At 47.5% G+C, this 20699-nt stretch overlaps 1 protein-coding gene across 1 annotated transcript in view; it reads left to right on the top strand.

Annotated features, from left to right (window-relative positions):
- The window catches only part of UBXN2A (UBX domain protein 2A), a 720890-nt gene that overhangs the window by 570123 nt on the left and 130068 nt on the right, over positions 1–20699 (top strand). The gene's annotated exons all lie outside the window — the stretch shown is intronic.

Genomic DNA, 20699 nt, shown 5'->3' with positions numbered 1-20699 from the left:
GCCCTGGTCTTGGAGCACATTGACATTGCCTTCTGACATCACACCCAAAGTGATTTGTGCTACAGGAAGTGATGGGGGCAAGAAGGAAAGATGGAGGCAGAGAGAAACAAGATGGTGGAAACTTTGTCCAACTGTAAAGAGTTCCATTTGTCTATATTAACCTCACACCCTTCCCTTCTCAACAGAATCAAAGACCTTTATATAAGCCACGCCTTGGTTTGAGGCCAAGCCATTTGTGAATAGGTGTGCCTCTTGATTTCTGTTCCCTGTATGGCTTCCTTTGGAGTAGCTGTCATTCTGGGGAGGGTGTTACCTGCCCTCATAAAGAAACAAAGAGTGGCAACCCCCAATGCTATGGGCTTGCTGGCTGCAGCAGGATTAGCCTGTCTGGGGGAATAGGCCTAATCTGTCCACATCTGAGCTTCGCTGACACGTCTGATACCAATTTGATGTGGCTGCAATAATTATGTAAAATACCATCCACCCTACCGTAACTCCGGTATAGCTTATATTTAGGGAATATTCTGCCGTCTGAACAGTGGACTCACAATTATGGGTTTTGGCACAGGGGTGCATATCTTAAATGCAGTCCCTGCATTGCAGAAACTTGCCTGTCATTTCAGCTGTCCCATGAGGACCTGTGGCCTGTGAACCTGCTCTGTGTCACTGGGGAGCAGGCGCTGCAGATAGGGCTACTGATGCAGCAGGGCTCCAGGGTACACTATGCTTTTGGCTCCCAGTGGCTGCGAGGATTAAGTTCAAAACCCTCTGTATTGTCCACAAGGCCTTCTGGGGCCTTGGGCCAAAATACCTTCAACTCTCTCTTCCTAAATATCTTCCTTCTCGAGCTCTTCGCTCATCCACCTCCAACTACCTCAGGGTCAGCCGCTTCTCCAAGCAACGAGCTGGGGGTAGATCTCTCTCCGCAGCAGGGGCCTCCCTCTGGAACAGCCTTCCTCCCTCCCTGAAAGTTGAGGAGAACCATCTCCGGTTCCGGAATCACCTCAAAACCTTCCTCTTTGCCTCCGCTTTCTCTCCCTCTCTCCCCTGCTAAAACCACTGAACCTGCACCGAATCTGCTACTGGACCACTCACCGATCTCGGTCCTTGGCCCAGCCACTCTTCCCTTGCACTGCCTACCTGCACCACAGGACTGTCTCTGTATCCCACAGCCCCTTCTCCCGGCACTTACCTTGCACTTGCCACCAGCTGGCCCTATTATTTATCTTGTATTCTACTAACCTTTACTGCACTTTCCCCCTCTCCCTTTCCCCCTGCACTTTTCCCAGTCCCCTCTACCCTTGCACTTGCGCGGTCTGAATGACACCTGGCCTAGTAGGATCGTTGTCTGTCTCCCCGTGTCCCCCCCCCCGCCTCGTCACACCTTGAAACACTTGTGTATAGGCGCTACAAATGCCATATCATATCATATCATGGAGCCTATGAGCGGGGAATCTGATTGGCACATTACCCTTTCAGAGATGGAATGACCTGCTTCATTTTATTCATCAAAATTAAAAAAGCCAAGGCTTCTACATCCCTGCCAAATGGCAATCCATCACAGGCAGTTCTAGCAGCCCATGATGCACTGGTGTTATGTCATCTCATCGAACGTAATTACTTGGTGGTAATTTACTATGAAATAATTACTTCAAAATGTTACTTTGAATTTCTTTTTTATTATTTGGGGGGTCCCCCCATGTTTCTCCTTCATTACTACCTTTCCCCAAAGCCCCCCATCCCCTTTTTCCCCCTTAACCCTTAAATACCCATATATGTCGAAGCAATTTCTAAGTAATTACTTCGTAGTAAATTACCACAAAGTAATTACTGTTGATTAATGAACGGGCTACCGATGCACCATTTTGGAAGGTCCAACTCTTAATTTTCCTGACATAGTAGTTGTCCTCTATGGACACTCAATCTTTCAGCCTAACTTTATTTTGGAGGAAAAAAAGTGTTTTATACAATCGTTTGAAGACTTCTAATGGCACCCAACCTTTAAAATGTGTGCTTTTGGGAGCAGATAGCATTATCTTACCTTTTTCTGCAAGAGCACGCTTTCCACTCTGTTTTTTCAGGATCTGCAGCATGCATGTTCTAGGACAGGTGCCACTTCTCTGGTGGGAACAATTCATGAGGGGATGGCTGAGTGTATTTTATGCCTTCCTATTGGCCATTCTGTTGTAGTGCGGGACATGGTTTTGAAAATGCCAAGTAGGGGGTTGAAGCACAGGGCAAGGAGCAGACATAGGACAATACTAAAGGCATGCCTAGAAAACTGAAATGAGCTCTGAGAACCACAGACTGAGAAAAGGTCCTTGATGGGTGTCACCGACTCCGAAGGCTCCCCTGAAGCCAATTTAAAACGCCAGTGGGGATCCTCAGAGCACCAGCGAAGTACAGCCTCAAGGTCTACGACGTCTCTGGCAACAGGCTCTATGTCAAGTGATTAATAATATAGATCCTTCTGATGACAAAACATGATATTGATGCACTTTGTTGAGGTCTTCAAAGTTGATATCAGAGTCCCGGGAAGATGGTCCATACTCTTTAGCAGGTAAATAAATCACTGAAACGAGTTAGGGGCATCAGCTCCTTTTGGGCCCATGCCAGTTAAGATCACTTCTCTTAAAATCCTAAGCGAAACTCTATGGGTCAGGAATAAGTCGGGTCACCTGTCTGTGCTTGCTTTGGTTATATTTTCGAAAAAAAATTAAATTACGCTTGTATTTCTTAATTAAGGACTCCAAGGGTCCCTGGTCCAAGTTGAGCAGTAGCTCTTCTTAGTGGAGTTCTTCTGCAGCTGTGCTTTAGGCCAGAGAAAAGAAATATTCTGCAGTTGATGGTGTCAGAGAAACCAAGCTCACACATCGGTTTAGGGTAGTGGCCAACCAGAAACGCATTTCTTTGTGCTACAAGACAAATAACCAGATATATCTTCATTTTACAGCAGGAACTGATCGCAACAATCTGACCTGCCTGCTCTCCAGTCCTATCTGGATCGGTCAATTGTCAGGTAACCGAGCTAAAACTTTGCAAGAACCTTCCATAGTACTCGCCTTAGGCCTTCCAGCGGTAAAAGGCCTCCAGCTCCATTACATTTTTTGCAAACCTTTACAGTGACAGTTAGATGTTGATGCAGATGTCCACCCGACTTATCATATGACTACTTTCTTTGGGCTCCCCATCCACCCTGCCTTCAGTGACAACTACCCATCTTCCTTCAACTGCTCTTTCATGCATGCAGCATTAAGCCTGTTCCTTGGATCACATGTTCATAAGTGTCCTCGTCACAAAAAGTGCAAGACAGCAGTGGTTGAGTCCCCAGCTGCGCATGTCAAGTAAGACCACAAGCATTGTGAAAAACAGTACACAACAAAGGGCGTCGTTCTGAGTTTGGCAGTAATTTAGCGATAAATCTGCTGAATTACCGCCAAAAGTGTTTACTGTTACTGCCACTCAGTCCATTGGGTTTACCACAGGATTACAAGGAGTGGTAGGGCAGTGTAATTTCCCGTTTCTGGAATCCATGTGACTCCATGGGGATTTTGGCAGTAAATCCAGTTTTTTCGAGGACAAGTGGAGAATTCAGCTTTTTGCTCGAGTTAAATCCTCCACTTTTCATCCAAACTCTGAATTCAGCAGTGCCGTAAAAACAGGTAATTCCGTTACCAGCCAAAAAATGATGTTAACGGAATTACTGCCACTTTTTTACTGCGCCACCGAACTCGTAATATGTCCCAAGGTCTGCTGAAAGGTAAAGTTCATTAATAATGAGAGAAAGGCAATATCAATACCTCCTCAAACTACAGTTACTATGAGAAGGAAAACAAAAAGAAATATGTTCCTACAATCCCCCCTCTGCACTAAAGTGTAACACAGCAAATTTCCTAGTCCATGGGTTGCAACCTTTGGCTCTCCAGATGGTTTGAACTACAGCACCTATAATCTCCAGTCAGCATAGTCAAGGTATAGGGATCATGGGAATTGTAGTCCAAATCATCGGAAGAGCTGAATGTTGCTGACCCCAGACCTAACTTTGGGTCTACGTGGACAGACCAGAGCTTTACTAATGCCCTCCAATACAGTCAAAACCTTTGTTCTCACAAGGGAGTCAATTTCTTTACATCAGAGCTGTACAACTCTTCATCTGTTCTGACACTAGTGACAAAGATTGCATTTTCAATGGTATTTGGAGGTCTGAAGGTATATACATTGCCACCTCTCCCACCTCGTCAACACTTCTATGCCTACAGCAACACACGAACAAACCTGCTAAAAGGAAGCAGTATCAGATTTACGCCAGCAATGGTGACAGGTTTTCCTTTCACTGTCTGTTATACATAAGACATCAGGAGTGCATAGGGTGCCGTACCGGTGTGCAATTTGAAATGCTTGTTTTTCCTTTATCTAACACCATTACTATTTTCTGGTTCTGTGGCAATATCTCTTGAATATTCTTAAACCTGTGTGGAACAGATTTCATTTAGTTTCCCATCAGTTTAGGTTTCAAACCTACCACCTCTGACCTCCACTGGCCAGAACACATTTTGAGTGTTAACCTAATTGTAAGCAAAAAGTGTACTTCTGCTGGCAGTGTTCGTGGCATCCAAATGTAACTATTGTTGGCTGTGAACACCTTTGTACCTTGTAGGGTAGTTCCGACTGCCAGTCTGTCCTTCCCATTGTTTTCCATGTCCTACCAGCATCCAATGACTTGCTAAGACAGGCCACTACCTGAAATGGTGCACAGCATCCATCGGCACCTCCCGTTGCTCTATTCCCACATCTTCCTGCATGTCCAAAGGTCTTCGGGAATCCTTCAGTTAATGGCAAGCTATGGTGGCCTGGATTGATGCTGCACATCTTCAAAGATGTTTGAACGGATTATTCTGGAAATCTTAAACTTTTGCAGTGACACAGTCCCATTCCGAGGCAGCTCCTGATGTTGTGTTCCAGATGAACAGTTCCTTTGTAGCAGAGCTGAGTTCATAGATTCCATCTCCTCAATGTTCGCATTCGTGTTGATCAGTTGTTCTCTGGTGATAAGTGGCTCGCCTCAGCGGACCTAAATGGTCACTGAGAGACTTTTCCCTACTCTCTCTCACACACACACACAACGCAGCATGGGCTGAATTTTCCACATAACATACTTTATCCCCCACATCTCTTACTTCTCCAGCATTGGATCTTTCATAGATTCACATGCTTCAATATTACCTGTCATTTTGAATAATAAAAGTAATAATGTAAAACCTCTTCCTTAGAAAGAGAAAGCTACACCCAAAGTGCAGTGTAGTCCTTCACTTGTGTAGTCCCTTTTTTCCTTTTAGGCTCCAACCAATGATGTGGCTGGGTTTAGGCTCCACCCCAGTTAGCCATCTTCAGATTATTCTCTGTGTCTACAGATCAGGGGAATCCTCTTGAGCTCTGTGAGCAAATTCGTTTTTTGAACATTAATTTTAGACATTTTTGTCACACTTTTCTAGCTTCCATTTCACTGGGGCTTCCTGTTACAACTCTTTGAGATCAGGCTTCCACCCCTTGCCACCTAAAAACATTGTGTTTTTAAGCTGCTCACTCACCTCATGGCTGAGACTCAAGTACAAGCTGTCAATGAGAAGACCTCCCTTTTCAAGTGCTGCTCCAGTTGTGGTTAAAAAGGTAATCTTCATCAAAGACACCCACAAACTTTGCATCTATTTTCTTTACCCACATGGCATCCATTCATGTCAAACCTTTTCCAAGAAGACTCTGGAAGACCGGCATAGGAGACTGTTACTCCACCTGGAGAGCAGACCGATGTCGTCTGATGAGGAATTCAGCAAAACTGCACCCTCAACTTCCTCCAGGCACCCTGCGAAGCGAGCGCCAAAGAGGAGAGCTTCTTCAGTGGATAGAGCAAACTCTCTGCCATTCAAGGGCAAGAAGATGAGTGAGAAATCCTGAACTAAAGGTCTGCTGGAAGGATAACTACACAAAGGTAAAAGTTCCTCCTTTTTTTTGTTTGCCGCTGCCGACGAAACGGCCGTGCACGGGGACACCGTCCACGACTAAACTAACCTTGCCGTCCACTAAAACTGTCCCGTCGTCGATGGATATGCCGTCACCCACCGAGAAACCAACCACTTTGTCGACAAAGGCATCGTCATCGACGAGAGAACTGTCGACGAAGCACCGATCCACGAAAGACACTGCCAAAAATCATGCGTCAATGAAGACATCCTCGTCGACGAACCATCCTTCGATGAAGCCCCCGTAGACGTCCAAACATTTGTCGTCCATGGAAAAAACGGCAACAGAAAAAATGGCAACAAGCCCCCAAGAACAAGACAAAGCACTGTTGATTGACCCAACACCACCAGACGTCATCGACAAGCCCTTTCAACAACCACAGGAAGCTTTAAGCACTCATACACCACAGCTAGATGGGTTAAAAGGCATTACTCCTAAATCCCCTATAACTGAGATGAACTAACAACCTGGCATCATATTACATGAGGAGTTCTTGGAGGGGGAGGAACAACTGCCAGTACAACTTAAAGAACACAGTCCACACTGACAACCAGTGATGGCAGATCCTTTCGACCCTACTCTACTGCAGTCCAGGCAAAGGGCAAGACTCCTGGTCATTCACACAGTTCCTGTAAGCGAACCTTCACGAAACACATCGCCACGCTACGGCAGATCACCCAGGTCTCATTCACCGCCGACACAATGGTCAAGCAATGTCGATCACCCAGGTCTCAAAAAAGAAGATGCTCTCCATCCCCTCCAAGGAAGTCTTCATCAGTTAGCAGCCACCAAGGGAAACGCTCGCACTATGGCGGACCACACAGGTCTCAAAAGAGAAAACGCTCTCCATTCCTCCAATGTCTTCACCTTAAAGATCCAGAGCATGCAATGTCCCTTCAATTGTTACAGCCTCAGAATGTCCGGACGACATCATAAACGACACAGAGGAGCCTGATGACCCATTTAGGGAGTTTTCCGACCCCGACAGTCATGACGACGAGCCGGAAGAGGGCAAACTGCCTCAGGACTCTCCAGAGGACTGGCATTCTATTGTCATCGAGAAGCAGAAGAAACGTGACTCACGGGGAGGATCCTCACCTCCGGATGATATTGTATCTTTTCATTGCATCATGGCAAAGTCGGCAGAGATCTTCAAAATACAAGTCACCGCATTAGTCCTCTATGAGCACAGAAACAAAAGACGACGTACCATCACCACAATACCAATATTAGAAACCATTTGGGGCGGAGGTGAAAAAATCCTGACCACTCCTCTGTCCACTTCGGCACTGGTGGCAAGACCTGAGAAGTGCAAAGCACTAGACTCTGCTCCATTGTGTCTCAGAGGCCATCCTAGACCCGACAATGTTATCACGGTGGCGGCAAGGAAAAGACTGCAAAACCCAGCCTCTCCCCTCACAGCTTCGCCGGATAAGGAGGGACGTAAACTAGAAGTGATGGGGCACAAGGTATCAACGGCGGCATCGTTGACAGTGTGGGCCAGCAACTCTGGATAGAGAAGTATGGCTCTGTATGTCCCGTCTCACTAAACACATTCCAGAGGAGTTTCAGGAAGAGGCCAAAGCCATTATCACATACAGCGAAGCGGTCTCGGATCACATGATCGACACATCTGTGGACACCACTCCCTGTGGCTACAGGCAGATGCACACAGCACACTCCTGAGGTGCCAACCCTGGATGAAGGCCATAAGTCTCGAGCTGGCGGTACAAGCGCAGATCCTAGACATGCCCTTCGATGGACAAGACCTATTTGAGAATAAAATAGATGACTACTTGAAGGGCATCCAGGCCAACACCGCTAGGGCGATTAGCTCTTTAAAGGACAAGGACTGCTGTCTTTTTCGGTCATTTCGAGGTACATGCTCCAAGTACAGGTCATACGGCAGATCATTCCAGGGTCAAGCGTCCTCTTCTACATTCATCTAATCGGGCGGTAGATACCAACAAGGTTCCACCAGGTACCAGAACCAACATGGCAAAAGGGGTTTAAGCCAGGCCGGGAACCAGACCAATAAGAACTGACTGGAACTCGGCGCAACTTCCACATTGCACCCCAGTGGGAGGATGCGTCTCACTGTACCTCAATCATTAGTACACCATAACATCGGACAAATGGGTGTTTCAAGTTATAAAAGGGTGACATACCATAGACCTTCTTCAGCGACCACCACCTCGTCCACCGCCAAGGAAAAACATCCTCTGGCTGCAACAGCTAAGGTTAGAAGCCGCCAAACATTTACTAAAGGCTGCCATATAGCGGGTACCACCTCTAGAATGGGGGAGATTCTATTCTGACTTTTTTATAGTAAAGAAGAAAAATGGCCAGTGGCGCCCGATACTGGATCTATGGGCCCTCAACAAGTTTGTTCACCGTCTAAAATTCAAGATGACCTCCCTTCAACTGGTCCTTCCATGGCTCAGGAAAGGCAATTTCCTCTCTATTCTAGACTTGGAGGATGCCTACTTCCATGTACCCATCCACCCATCCCATAGACAGTACCTTCGGTTCAATGTTGGCGGCCAACACTTCCAGTTCAAAGTACTTCCCTTCGGACTAAAGTCTGCACCAAGAGGGTTTACGAAATGCCTGACCCCAGTGGCCACTCACCTGAGGCGCTCTGGGGTACAGGTTTCCCCATATCTAGACGACAGGCTAGTGAAAGGAAGCTCCCTGGAAACAGTGTCAAAGGCAGTGGGAAGAACAACAGCCCTACCCCAAGACATATGAATTTCGATCTCAAGGAGAAATCGTCACCACTACCCGCACAGACACCAATTCTTCTAGGAGAAGATCTGGACACTCGAGTTCCCAGGGATCACCCCTCTCCGGACAGAGTGGCTACAATGCAAAACCTCATTGCATGGTTCAACGAGAGAACACGCTCCACCGTCAGACGCTACAAGTCCCTCCTGGGCATGATGTCCTCCTGTATTTTCCTTGTACCGAATTGCAGACTGAAGATGAGCCCGCTTCAGGAGGAGCTGGACAGCCAATAGGCTCAACACAGCGGATCGTGGGAGGACATTGTGCATCTCACGCCAAATTTCTACAAAGCCATTGAATGGTGGGCAAAACACTCATCTTCTACAAGGGTTACCCTTCCAGCTACTCACGTCCACTCTACTCTTGAGAACAGAAGTTTCACTCACGGGCTGGGGGCCATCTGGGCAGTTTACAAGCCAATGGGTTGTGGTCATCAGCAGAGGCCCATCTACACATAAATGTGCTGGAGCTGAGGCCATCCAGTGGGCGCTAAAAGTCCTTTTCGGACATATGGTGACTGTACAGACGGACAACACCACGTCAATCCACTACACCAAGAAACAGGGCGACACCAGGTCCAACATCCTCGCGATAAAGGCTCAACAACTCTGGAACTGGGCAATACACCACAAGATACACATGAGGACAGAAAATCTCCCCGGCAAGGACAATGTTTTGGCAGACAAACTCAGCCGACAATTCCTTCAATCCCACAAATGGGAGATCAACGACCGCGGCCTGGACAAATTATTCCTCAGATGGGAAAAATCCACCATAGACCCATTTGCAACACACGTGAACAAGAAGTGCGATCAGTTCACTTCCAGGTACCCAGAGAGATACTCCCTGGGAGAAACGTTCGCCATACAATGGAAAGTGAAATTCATTTACGGGTTCCTCCCGCCGGTACTGCACAGGCTGAACGAACAACCTTGCACAATGATACTGATAGCACCAATGTGGGCACACCAGATTTGGTACCCTGCACTCCTTTAACTAGCACTGCAGAAGCCATTTTACCTCCAGCCTCACCCGCACCTGTTGTCTCACCACAGAGGCAAACTGTTTCACCACAACCCAGCCAGTCTTTCCCTTCAGGGCTCGCTCCTCAGTAGCAAAGATTCCATAACCTCGTCCTAGACCCTGAATGCTGGGGTATACTGCGAGTTGCCAGGGCTCAGCCTACCAGACGGACATATACTAAGAAATGGAAACGGTTCAGATCCTGGTGTTCAGAAGCTGGCACAGATCCTTTCTTGCCATCTGCAGAACAGATTTTACCTTAACTTCTACATCTAGCAAGGAGTGCTTTGGGAATGTTTTCCTTTAAGGTCCATTTCTTGGCCATCTCTGTTTATACCACCAGGCCTCATCAGCACTCTTTAGTGGCACATCCGGCGGTCACAAATTTCATTAAAGTGTTTATGCACCCTTTTCCCAGACAAAGGAAAATTGCTGCTGCCTTGAGTCTTAACACAGTCTTAGCCACACTGAGAGCACCTTATGAACTTATTCATTGGTGGCTATCACCTAGCCAGGCGCACTGGGGAGTTACAAGCACTATCCACCAAGCCGCCTTTCACAATCTTTCACAAGGACAGGATCATTCTTCAACCTCACCCTAAATTAATTCCTACGGTCATATCGAAGTTAATTTTAGCAGAAAGAATTGTTTTGCCGCTTTCTTTGGCAACCACCCAACAACAGCGGGGCGGACGCTACTGTCACTAGATGTGTTGAGGACACTCAAATTCTACATTGAGAGGACAAGAGAATTCAGGACTTCAGCAAGACTTTTTGTTGGCTTTGCAGGACGTACCAAGGGTCAATGCACATCAAAACAAGGTCTGACACGTTGGGTTTCCAGTTGCTTTATTCACTGTCACCAAATCAGAAATAACCCTCTGCCAGCCACGCCCATGGTGCACTCCACCAGAGCGAGAGCAGCCTCAACTGCATTCCAGGCAGGAGTGTCTTTGAAGGACATCTGCCGGGCAGCCACCTGGAGCACCCTGCACATATTTGGCCCCAGCATACTGCTTGGAAGAAGACAGCAGAAGGGAATATCCGGTTAGGACAAGCAGCGCTTCAGCACGTATTCCCTTAAGGTAGAAGCAGCCTTTTGTTCTTTAACTTTGACTTTTATATGTTCCCACCGTCCCTTTGCATGTTTTTTCCTGGTAGCCTTACCATGTATGCTATAGGGATGTTACACAAGATATATATAGCGCATGCACATACAGGTGCACCCTTCCGGCTATCAGACATGTTAGATGATATTTGACTGCTTGGTGTTTCTATTCTATGAAAGAGCCAATGCTGGAGAAGTCTTAGTTACTTACCTATAACTGTATTTCTCCAGCATTGGTATCTTTCATAGATTCACATTCGCCCGCTCTCCTCCCCTGGGGAGAGGCTGCTCCCTCTCCAGTCAGTCATATGTTAATAGCCTTCACGGTTCAAAATCTGAAGATGGTTGACTGGAGTGGAGCCTAAACCCTGCCACCTCATTGCTTGGGGCCTAAAAGGACCAAAGGAGGTGAAGGGACTACGCAAGTGAAGGGCTACAAAGGCCCTATGGGGCTCTTTGGATGTAGTTTTCTATTATTATATTACTATTATAAGGAAGAAGTTTTATATTATTACTTTTATTATTTAAATTACCAGGGATTCCCAATCTGACGATGGGGAATATTCAAGCATGTGAATCTATGAAAGATACCAATGCTGGAGAAATACAGGTACAAGTAAGTGACACAGCTTTTCATAGACTATAATATGTGCTGCTGCTGCAGCAGGCGAATAGCTGTTCCCTTCATGCAGTTTACAGATTTCACCTCAAAGGCCGACAAAGGTAGTGAGAAGGTATGGTCTCTAAAGATGCATTGACGATAGTTTGACTAAATCTAGACCTATCTAATTCACTCACTGTTTTGTCCCATAAGGACTCTGTAGACATCATATTTGTACTTTTGAACTCTGACACATTCATAACATTGGAAAATGTAGGCTTGCACTATAGAACAGGAATAGTCTCTTGATTCAGCAAGGTGGTAATAATGTAGGTACCGTTTATGCACAGAACCTTTTCCACAGTTGTCTTATTTTCCAAGGTCAGTTGAGTTAGCAGATCTCAATAGTTGTCAGTGTAGTTATTAACCTCTCCAACAGTTTCTTGTTCTTCGCTTTCTACATTGTACAAGCCGAGGACAATCACCATACCCCCTGCTTCAGGGAAATCGAACCTCCTCAATAATTTTGTTCTATCAACAATATGAGGTGTGATGTGTCATACTACTACCTGAACAGTTGCATACCTGTACCACATGATGTCCCGGCCACAATCTACTAAGTACTGAGTAGAGACACAATAGAAAAACAGATTCTACAAGTGAGATGGCTTAGTCCAGTTCAGCTCATGAGGGACAGTTGGTATTGAGACAACAGTAGCAAGGAAGTGAGTCTGGTGAATTGAAGCATGTATCAGTGAAAATTCGGCAGCTAGAACTTTAGAGTAACCTGTGTCAAACAACCAGTTGGGGTATGCATGAGATGGATATACAACCTGTGCTTCTTTGTTATTGGTGGGAAAGGGGAGACATCCCAGAAGCAGATCTGGTCCACAAGCCTGCAACCCTTCCCCCCAGGATAACATGTATCATGTTACCAGGACATGGTGCACCGCTTACGATTCCAGGATTCCCCATCTGCCATGTTTACTACATTTGTCAAGTTGACCTTTTGTATGATAACACTAGTTTCTGCAACTGTTCTCAATCCTGCCAATGGAAAATGTCATTCACTATTCCCAAGAGAGAAACCCCAGTTACCACGCTAATTAGCTGTAACTTGCTCTCCATTATTGGTGCTGCACGCTGCTTACAAAATGATTCATGTACTGAGGTGGCTATCTTTCTAACCTTTACAGCAGTCCCCGTAACTAGGAATGCCAGGAATGAGCCATGCCACCTGGGTATTAGTACTATCTTGTGTTTCAGTTCCCACACAAAGATTAACTCACTGGCAGCACTTGTTGAGGGTTGCTGTCATTACCCCCCTTTCCTACGTGAGTGATCCCATCATAAATATGAGGTAAGTAGGACAACAATATTTTCAGGGTGACTGTTTGTCCTGCCACAGAGAGTCTTCATGCAAAGGGTAGCCTCTCCTTGAAAATGAGCCCTTTTTTATTTCTGTTGCTGTATCTTGAATGTATGCTAAAGGAGGGGGTTGGCCTGCACCTTTTATTCTTAATGCATACTGAGCTTGAGAACTGGATAAGGATGCCGGCTTAGGAGCTGTGTCTGCTAAAGCATTTCCGTGAGCGACCTTGCGTTCTCTCATACTGTGCACTTTATTGTGCCGATCTTTTTGGGCATTAGTGTTTCTAAGACCTTGGCTACATGTTTTTTGTATTGGTGAGCCTATGCAAAGCATGTGATTCTAAGCAGATACAAGCTCACACAAAGAGCTCACACTGGTAAGCAACATTTGCCTTGCTGTCTGTTCCGCTAATTTACATCAACGGGCAGAGCTACTGGAGCTGACGTGACAGCAATTCTCTACTTTCAATAACATCCAATAATGAACAAACTGCATATCCTGCTACTAATTGGCAATGCTTGTCTCTGTAATAAGAACCATCCACAAAGTGTGAGAACTCTGTGTTCTGGATGGGAGCGTCAAATATTTCCTTGGTAACAAGATTTTATCTGTTATAGTTGCAGAGACATGTAGTTCACTGCCATGGAGTTCTACATCCTTCAAAGTGGGGCGCAGCGAAGTGGGATTCAGTACTGGGCATCTGGTCAGAGTGATATTGGATGAATTCAATAACCGTACTTGGTGGATTGTGACAACGACAAGTGCTGTGTTTTTGTTTTCAACAATAGGGCAATCATGACATGTGGAGTAGCTACTTCTAAAGGTGAACCTAGTACGATTTGTTTCACATAATTGCACTGCTTTGGCTGCCGATGCAGCTGACCTAAGGCATGGTAGCATTCCCATAGCCACTGAATCTCAGGGTGTACTATAATATGCTATTGATTGTTAATGTCTACGTGCAGATGGCTGATGCAAATAAGTTTTTGATTTATGACAACTTCTCATAAGCTGGCAAGCCTAATACTGGTACACTCGACAATGCTGACTTGATTATGCTAAATGCTTCCTCTGCCTCTGCTTTCCAGTGAAGGGTTTTCTATTGTGTTTATTTTGGTGTTGTGCTATAGGGGTTTAATTATTTTTGTTGTGGCCTAGCATCCATTGCCTGCAGTAACCTACCATTTCCAGGAATGTTCTCATGTGTGTTCTGGTATGAGATTTAGGGATTCTCAGGATTGCTTGTGTACATGAACTTGCCTTGTAAGTCGGTGGCCTAACATTTTATATCCTAAAACAAACTCTTTCCATACAGAGTGTAACTTGCACTTCAAAGCCTTCTGACCTTCATTTGCTAATGCTGTCATTAATACCTGTGTGTCGTGTTTGCAAACTTCATATGATGTTGATGCAAGCAAACCGTGATCTACATATTGGACCAGAACCGATTTTCTGGGGAATCTGATGTCACCTGGATCCTTTTTGAGCTGCTGTGAGAAAGGTGTAGGCAATTATGTGTACTTCTGTGGGAGCATAGTCCACATGTACTGAATTCTATGATAGGAAAAGACAAACAGATACTGGCCTGCTGGGCGAATAGACATTGAGAAGAATGCTGAACACAAATCTGTGAAGTGGGTGACAGTTAGAGAAATGCATATTATTGTTGCTGGGTTTGAAACTATTGGGGATGCTGGTATAACCACTGCATTAACAGTTCTCAAACCTAGAAGTATCTCAACATGGCTTTTTGACTTTGAGTATAGAGGTGCTACAAAACCTCCTCCAGCATTGGATCTTTCATGGATTCACATGCTTAGAATATTCCCCGTCGACAGACTAGGAACCCTTGGTAAGCTTATAAAGCCGTTTCCCATAGGAAAACGTTCGACACTTTCGTGTCCTATCTACGTCGTTTTGGGCCGAGCATGCACACCCCACTAGGACGTAGCGGTATAAATGCCCTACCCCCGCGGCTCCCTTCAGATTTCAACCGTCTCCAAAGTAGTGGGAGCACCTCGTGTAGTCTACTATTTGGTTTAGGTTGTGATGTTGCAGTTTTTCTCCTGATGTCGGGAAAAGCATTGTTCCGCCCGTGCGCTACGTGCGGGTTGAAGGTGTACGAGGGGGACAGACATATGGACTGCATATACTGTCTACACCCTCATCATTCGGCAGACAAGTGCGACATATGTAAGGACTTCTCCCAGAAGACTCTTAAGGATCGGAGTCAAAGACTTGTGGCATGGTTGAACGACGGAGCGGGGGCACACCCGCCTTCAGAAGTGGGCTCCACGCGCAGCGCAACCTCAGTGTCAAAATCTTCAGGGGCCCAGCGCCGCTCAACGTTGTCGGAACCTCCGGTGAAGAAATCGCGCCCGGCGGAGAGAGAATCGTCGGAAGGCCATTCCAAGGACTCTTCTTCGAAGAAGGCCTCTTCATCCTCATCTTCAGCGAGGAAAGACAAAAAAGACAAATCTAAAGCCTCCTCGGGCGATCGTCATAGATCGGCCTCGAGTTGAGATGCAGGGAAAGGCAGGTCGAGTTCGGAAAAGGCAGGAACGCTGCATAGGCCTACACGACCACCACCGTCGGCGACGGTAGGGCAGTCGTCGACTACTTCTCTGCCGCTGACGCAGTTGGCCTCAACCGTTCCTGGACCACAGACGACGACGACATCGATGACGGAGCCGACTATCGCTTCTTCGATGGAGATCCCGCAAGAGGCCTGGCGTCCAGAGGTATACGACCGAATTTTGCCAGAGACACTTCTGCAGCAAGAGGCTTTGTCGGTGTCCTCGGGAGACGAGGATGTGAGAATAGCTGGCCCTGCAGACCTAGGGTTACAAGTTACCGGGCCTCTCTCCGGGAGCATTCCGGGTTCTACCTCTCTGCTCAATCCACAGTCACTTTTGTCATTGGAGGTCTTATCCACGTTGCAAACGTTGCTGAAGACACTGGGTGACAGACTACCTCGAACAACTCCGGCCAGGTCGGTCATCAATGGCCCGGGCCTGTCTTATCGACCACCGCCTTCAACACCCGCCGCAGTGCCGCCGGATGCAAACCTCTCGGCCCCACGCCACGAGGAAGGGGAACTGATGGATTCGGACTCGGACAGCAGAGCCTCGTCAGTTATCTCCCTTTCCCCCTCCAGGGATCCAACCTGGGAGTCCGAAGCAGAATTGGAAACCCTGAGGAGCCCGACTCAGCTGTCTCCCCCAGACGATATTGGGTCATTTCACACCATGGTGGCCAGGGCTTGTACAGAATTCGGGCTGGCCCAGAAAGAAGAGAAAAAGGACTGTTTTCTTTTCGACTACATGGGGAAAAGGAGAAGGTTGGTGTTTTCAGTACCCATCCTGGATCATGTGTGGAAGGAAGGATTGCAGACCATGCACCACCCTTTCTCGGAACCAGCGATAAAGGGTTGTCTAGAGAAAAAATGTAAGGCCCCGGACTCTACTCCCAAGTGCCTTTCCTCCCAACTGACTCCGTGGTATCGGCGTTGGCGGCGAGGAAGGCGAGGGCCCAGCACAAGTGCACAAAGCCCCCAGAAAGTGAGGCCAGACGACAGGATGCTTTCGGCAAAAAAGTGCTGTCGGTGGCTGCTACCACAGTGAAAGCGGCCAATTCTCTAGCCATAGTTGCCAGATACGACAGGGGGATGTGGCACCGGCTGGCTCCTATACTGGAACACCTTCTGGATGAACATCGAAAAGCAGCTATGTTGCTGGCCAGGGAAGGTGAAGAGGCTTCCAATCATGCCATAAACATTGCAGTGGACCTCGCAGAGTCAGGGTTTAAGCAGGTGAATAACGGTGTGGTTCTCCGACGGCAGGCATGGCTAAAATGGACCAACTTCCGACCGGAGGTGCAGTATAAGGTACTGGATATGCCTTTTGAAGGAGACCTCCTCTTCGGTGAGAAGGTGAACGAAGCCCTGATGGGCATGAAAGAGGACTCGGACACGGAGCGTTCCTTGGGGGCCCTTCAGAGTGGTCAGAGTTTCCGGTCTTTTCATCCCTTCAGGGGAGCATCGGGAAATTCCAGATTCTCGGCATCGAGGGACAGATCCTTCAGTAGGCCAGCATACCCCTCCCAGGGATACAGACGAGCTTCGCAAGCGGCTAAACGTCTCCGGGACTACCAAGCCCCCAAGAAGAGAGCAGGTTACTCGTCGTCGACGAGGGATAAGCAGATCAAGGACCAGCAATGACGGGCATCGGAACATTCTGGGGGGCAGAGTATCATGTTACATCAATGAATGGGAGCAAATAACGGATCAATGGGTGTTGGACACTGTAAGATATGGACATTCCCTGCAATTCAAAAGCAACCCTCCGCACATTCCACCGGCGTTTGTAGCTCAATCTCATCTGAGCGTGTTGCAGCAGGAAGTAGCACTTATGCTACAAAAAGGTGCTATAGAATTGGTTCTGTCGTCACAAAGGGGTCAAGGGGTTTATTCCCGATACTTTGTGGTGAAAAAGCCAAACGGAAAGTGGCGTTCCATCCTAGACCTGCGCAAGCTAAACAAATCGTTGAAGAGCATAAAGTTCAAGATGCTCACGCTCCAAGAAGTGATCCGGTCAGTTCAAGAAGGAGATTTTCTGGCGTCTCTGGACCTGCAGGACGCGTACTTGGCGACACAAGAAGTTCTAAGGTTTGTGGTAGGGCGGACTCACTACCAGTTCACAGTACTTCCCTTTGGACTGAAATCTTCTCCCAAAACGTTCACGAAATGTTTGGCCCCCGGTGGCAGCCTGGCTGAGAAGGCAAGGCCATCATGTATACCTGTATCTCGACGACTGGTTGGTGAGGGGGTCCTCCCCTATGTCGACGCACAGGAGTCTGCAGGTCACCATGAACCTCTAACAACGGCTGGGGTTTGCGATAAACTTCGAGAAATCCTCATTAACACCGTCAAGAAGCTTGGTGTTCCTGGGCGCACAGTTCGAGACCCAGTCAGGGTTAGTGAGACCATCCCTCGTCAGGATCACCAAACTCAGTCGATTGGCAGGTCAGTTGAAAATCAATACCAGACTGACAGTGAGAAAATATACGTCGATCCTGGGCGCTATGGCGTCCTGTATTCGTCTGGTGGGCAACTGGTGCCTGTTCATGAGGCCAGTGGATCAGTTTCTGGCGGACCAATGGACGCAGGCTCAAGGCCTCTGGTCAGACAAACTGACCGTCGACGACGACAAGCTCCCATTAGCTCTTCAGTGGTGGAAAAGCATCCAGAATCTATCCAAAGGAGTACCCCTGCAGGATCCGGAGTTTCGATTAACCATAGTAACGGACGCGTCCCTAAGTGGCTGGGGGGGCACACATGGGCACTCTGCAAACACAAGGCCGTTGGTCTCAGAGGGAATCTCTCCTGCACATCAACGTTCTGGAACTAAGAGCAGTGCGCTGGGCCCTGAGGGCGTTCCGGCCTCACATCAGAGGGTCCACAGTGAGAGTTTTGGCGGACAACATCAGGGCGATGTTTTACTTGAGGAAGCAAGGAGGCACACAATCCAGAACCCTTTCCATCGAGGCTCAGAAGGTGTGGCACTGGGCTTTGAAACACGATATATCCATCGTAGCTCATCACCTTCCAGGAGTAAGGAACGAACAGGCGGACTCGCTCAGCAGAAATATGGACCAGATTCACGAGTGGGAAATAGACGCCGATCAATTGTCGAAGGTCTTCAAGAAATGGGGGCGGCCTCCGCTGGATCTCTTCGCCACGAAGAACAACAAGAAGTGCGAGATGTATGCCAGCAGGAGGCCACAGGAAGGGTCGCTGGGAGAAGCGTTCTCCTTCCCGTGGACGGACATGTTCCTCTACGCCTTCCCTCCGTTTCCTCTGTTACGGAGAACTCTGCAGTGGATATGCAGGTACAGGTGCCGAGTCATCCTGGTGGCACCGTGTTGGCCGAGGCAGCAGTGGTTCTCCGACCTGCTTCACCTGTCGGAGGATCATCCGATAACTTTCCCGAAGGTTCCCAACCTCCTGTCCCGGGACCAGGAAACAGTGTGGCATCACAATCCAGACAGTCTCAATCTCACAGCTTGGCTCCTGACTTTTCAGAATTTGGTGCCTTGAACATTTCCTCGGACTGTCAGAAGGTCTTACAAGCTGTGCGAGCCCCTTCCACCAACAAGTCCTACAGGTGTAAGTGAAGAAGATTCTGTGCGTGGTGTCAAGGACAGACGGGAGTGCAACCTCTGAGGGTTACTCCGGAACAGCTTCTTCCGTATCTACTACACCTAGCAAAAAGCGGATTGTCCTTTTCATCACTAAAGGTTCACCTGGCGGCCATCTCTAGGTTCACAAGAAGAAGGAAGTTATCTCCCTTGTTTAGCGACAGGTTAGTGAAACACTTCATGAGAGGTTTGTTCCGGACATTCCCTCCGGTTAAACGTTTTCCACCAACGTGGAGCCTGAATATAGTGCTAGCGGGGTTAATGAAACCACCCTTTGAGCCAATGGCCACATCGTCGATGAAGTTTTTGTCATGGAAAGGGGCTTTTCTAATAGCTATAACATCAGCTAGACGGATCTCGGAGTTGCAAGTGTTGGTCATAGACCCTCCGTACCTCAGATTTTTCAAGGACAAAGTGATTCTGTCAACAAGTCCTCGTTTCATCCCAAAAGTTCCTACAACTTATCATAAGAACTCATCCATTGTCCTGCCCACCTTTTTCGCGACCCCTTCATCGGCTGCGGAAAAGGTCTTACATACCTTGGACGTCAAGAGGGCTCTAAAATTTAACCTTCATCGGACTCAACAACTTCGATCTACGCAGCAACTCTTCGTTGCATATTTCGGCAAAAGGGAAGGCAATTTCAAAACAGGGACTGGCCCGATGGGTCTCGTCGACGATTGCCTTCTGTCATTCAAAAGCGGGAAAACCGCTACAAGGACGTCCGAGGGCTCATTCAACCAGGGCGACTTCGTTGTCGACGGCGTTGTGGGCAGGGGTACCACTGACAGACATTTGCCAGGCGGCAGCATGGTCAGTGCCTCACACATTTACCTGCCACTACTGCCTCGAACGACAGCATGCGGACGAAATACAAATGGGAAGAGCAGTCTTGCGACATCTATTTCAATAAGGTAAGCCCTTTTTCAAGAAGGGTCTATGCTGATTTGGACACATATATATATATATATATATATATATATATATATATATATAGGTATAAATGTATGTTTATCTATACTGTTATTGCTTTATATGGATATTACTCTGTGCAGTTACTGTGGCACACTTTAAATTCGAAACTTATGTATACGTGATTCGCTATATGCAGGATTGGGTGGGTGCCGGATTGCATTCACACCTCCTCCTTTTTTCAGGATCACTGCTGTGCATTCTATTCTAAGCATGTGAATCCATGAAAGATCCAATGCTGGAGAAGGGAATAGTTTCTTACCTGTAACTCCATTTCTCCAGCATTGGTATCTTTCATGGATTCACATGTGCCCGCCGGCCTCCCCTAATGCAATCGTCTTGTAGTTCTTGGTTTCACCCCATTCTGCCTTGGAGGGGTCGAAATCTGAAGGGAGCCGCGGGGGCTGGGCATTTATACCGCTACCTCCTAGTGGGGCGTGCGTGCGCGGCCCAAAACGACATAGATAGGACACGAAAGTGTCGAACGTTTTCCTATGGGAAACGGCTTTATAAGCTTACCGAGGGTTCCCAGTCTGTCTACCAATGGAGTTACAGGTAAGAAACTATTCCCTTGTACCTTGTACCTTGTTTCAGTCCAGCACTGGTGCTATGCCTTCTTT

Source organism: Ambystoma mexicanum, chromosome 4p, assembly GCF_040938575.1.
Source record: "Ambystoma mexicanum isolate Mex_15411 chromosome 4p, UKY_AmexF1_1, whole genome shotgun sequence".
Lineage (NCBI taxonomy): Eukaryota > Metazoa > Chordata > Amphibia > Caudata > Ambystomatidae > Ambystoma > Ambystoma mexicanum.
The sequence above is the reverse complement of the archived record's forward strand: the minus strand, read 5'-3'. Positions and strand labels throughout refer to the sequence as shown.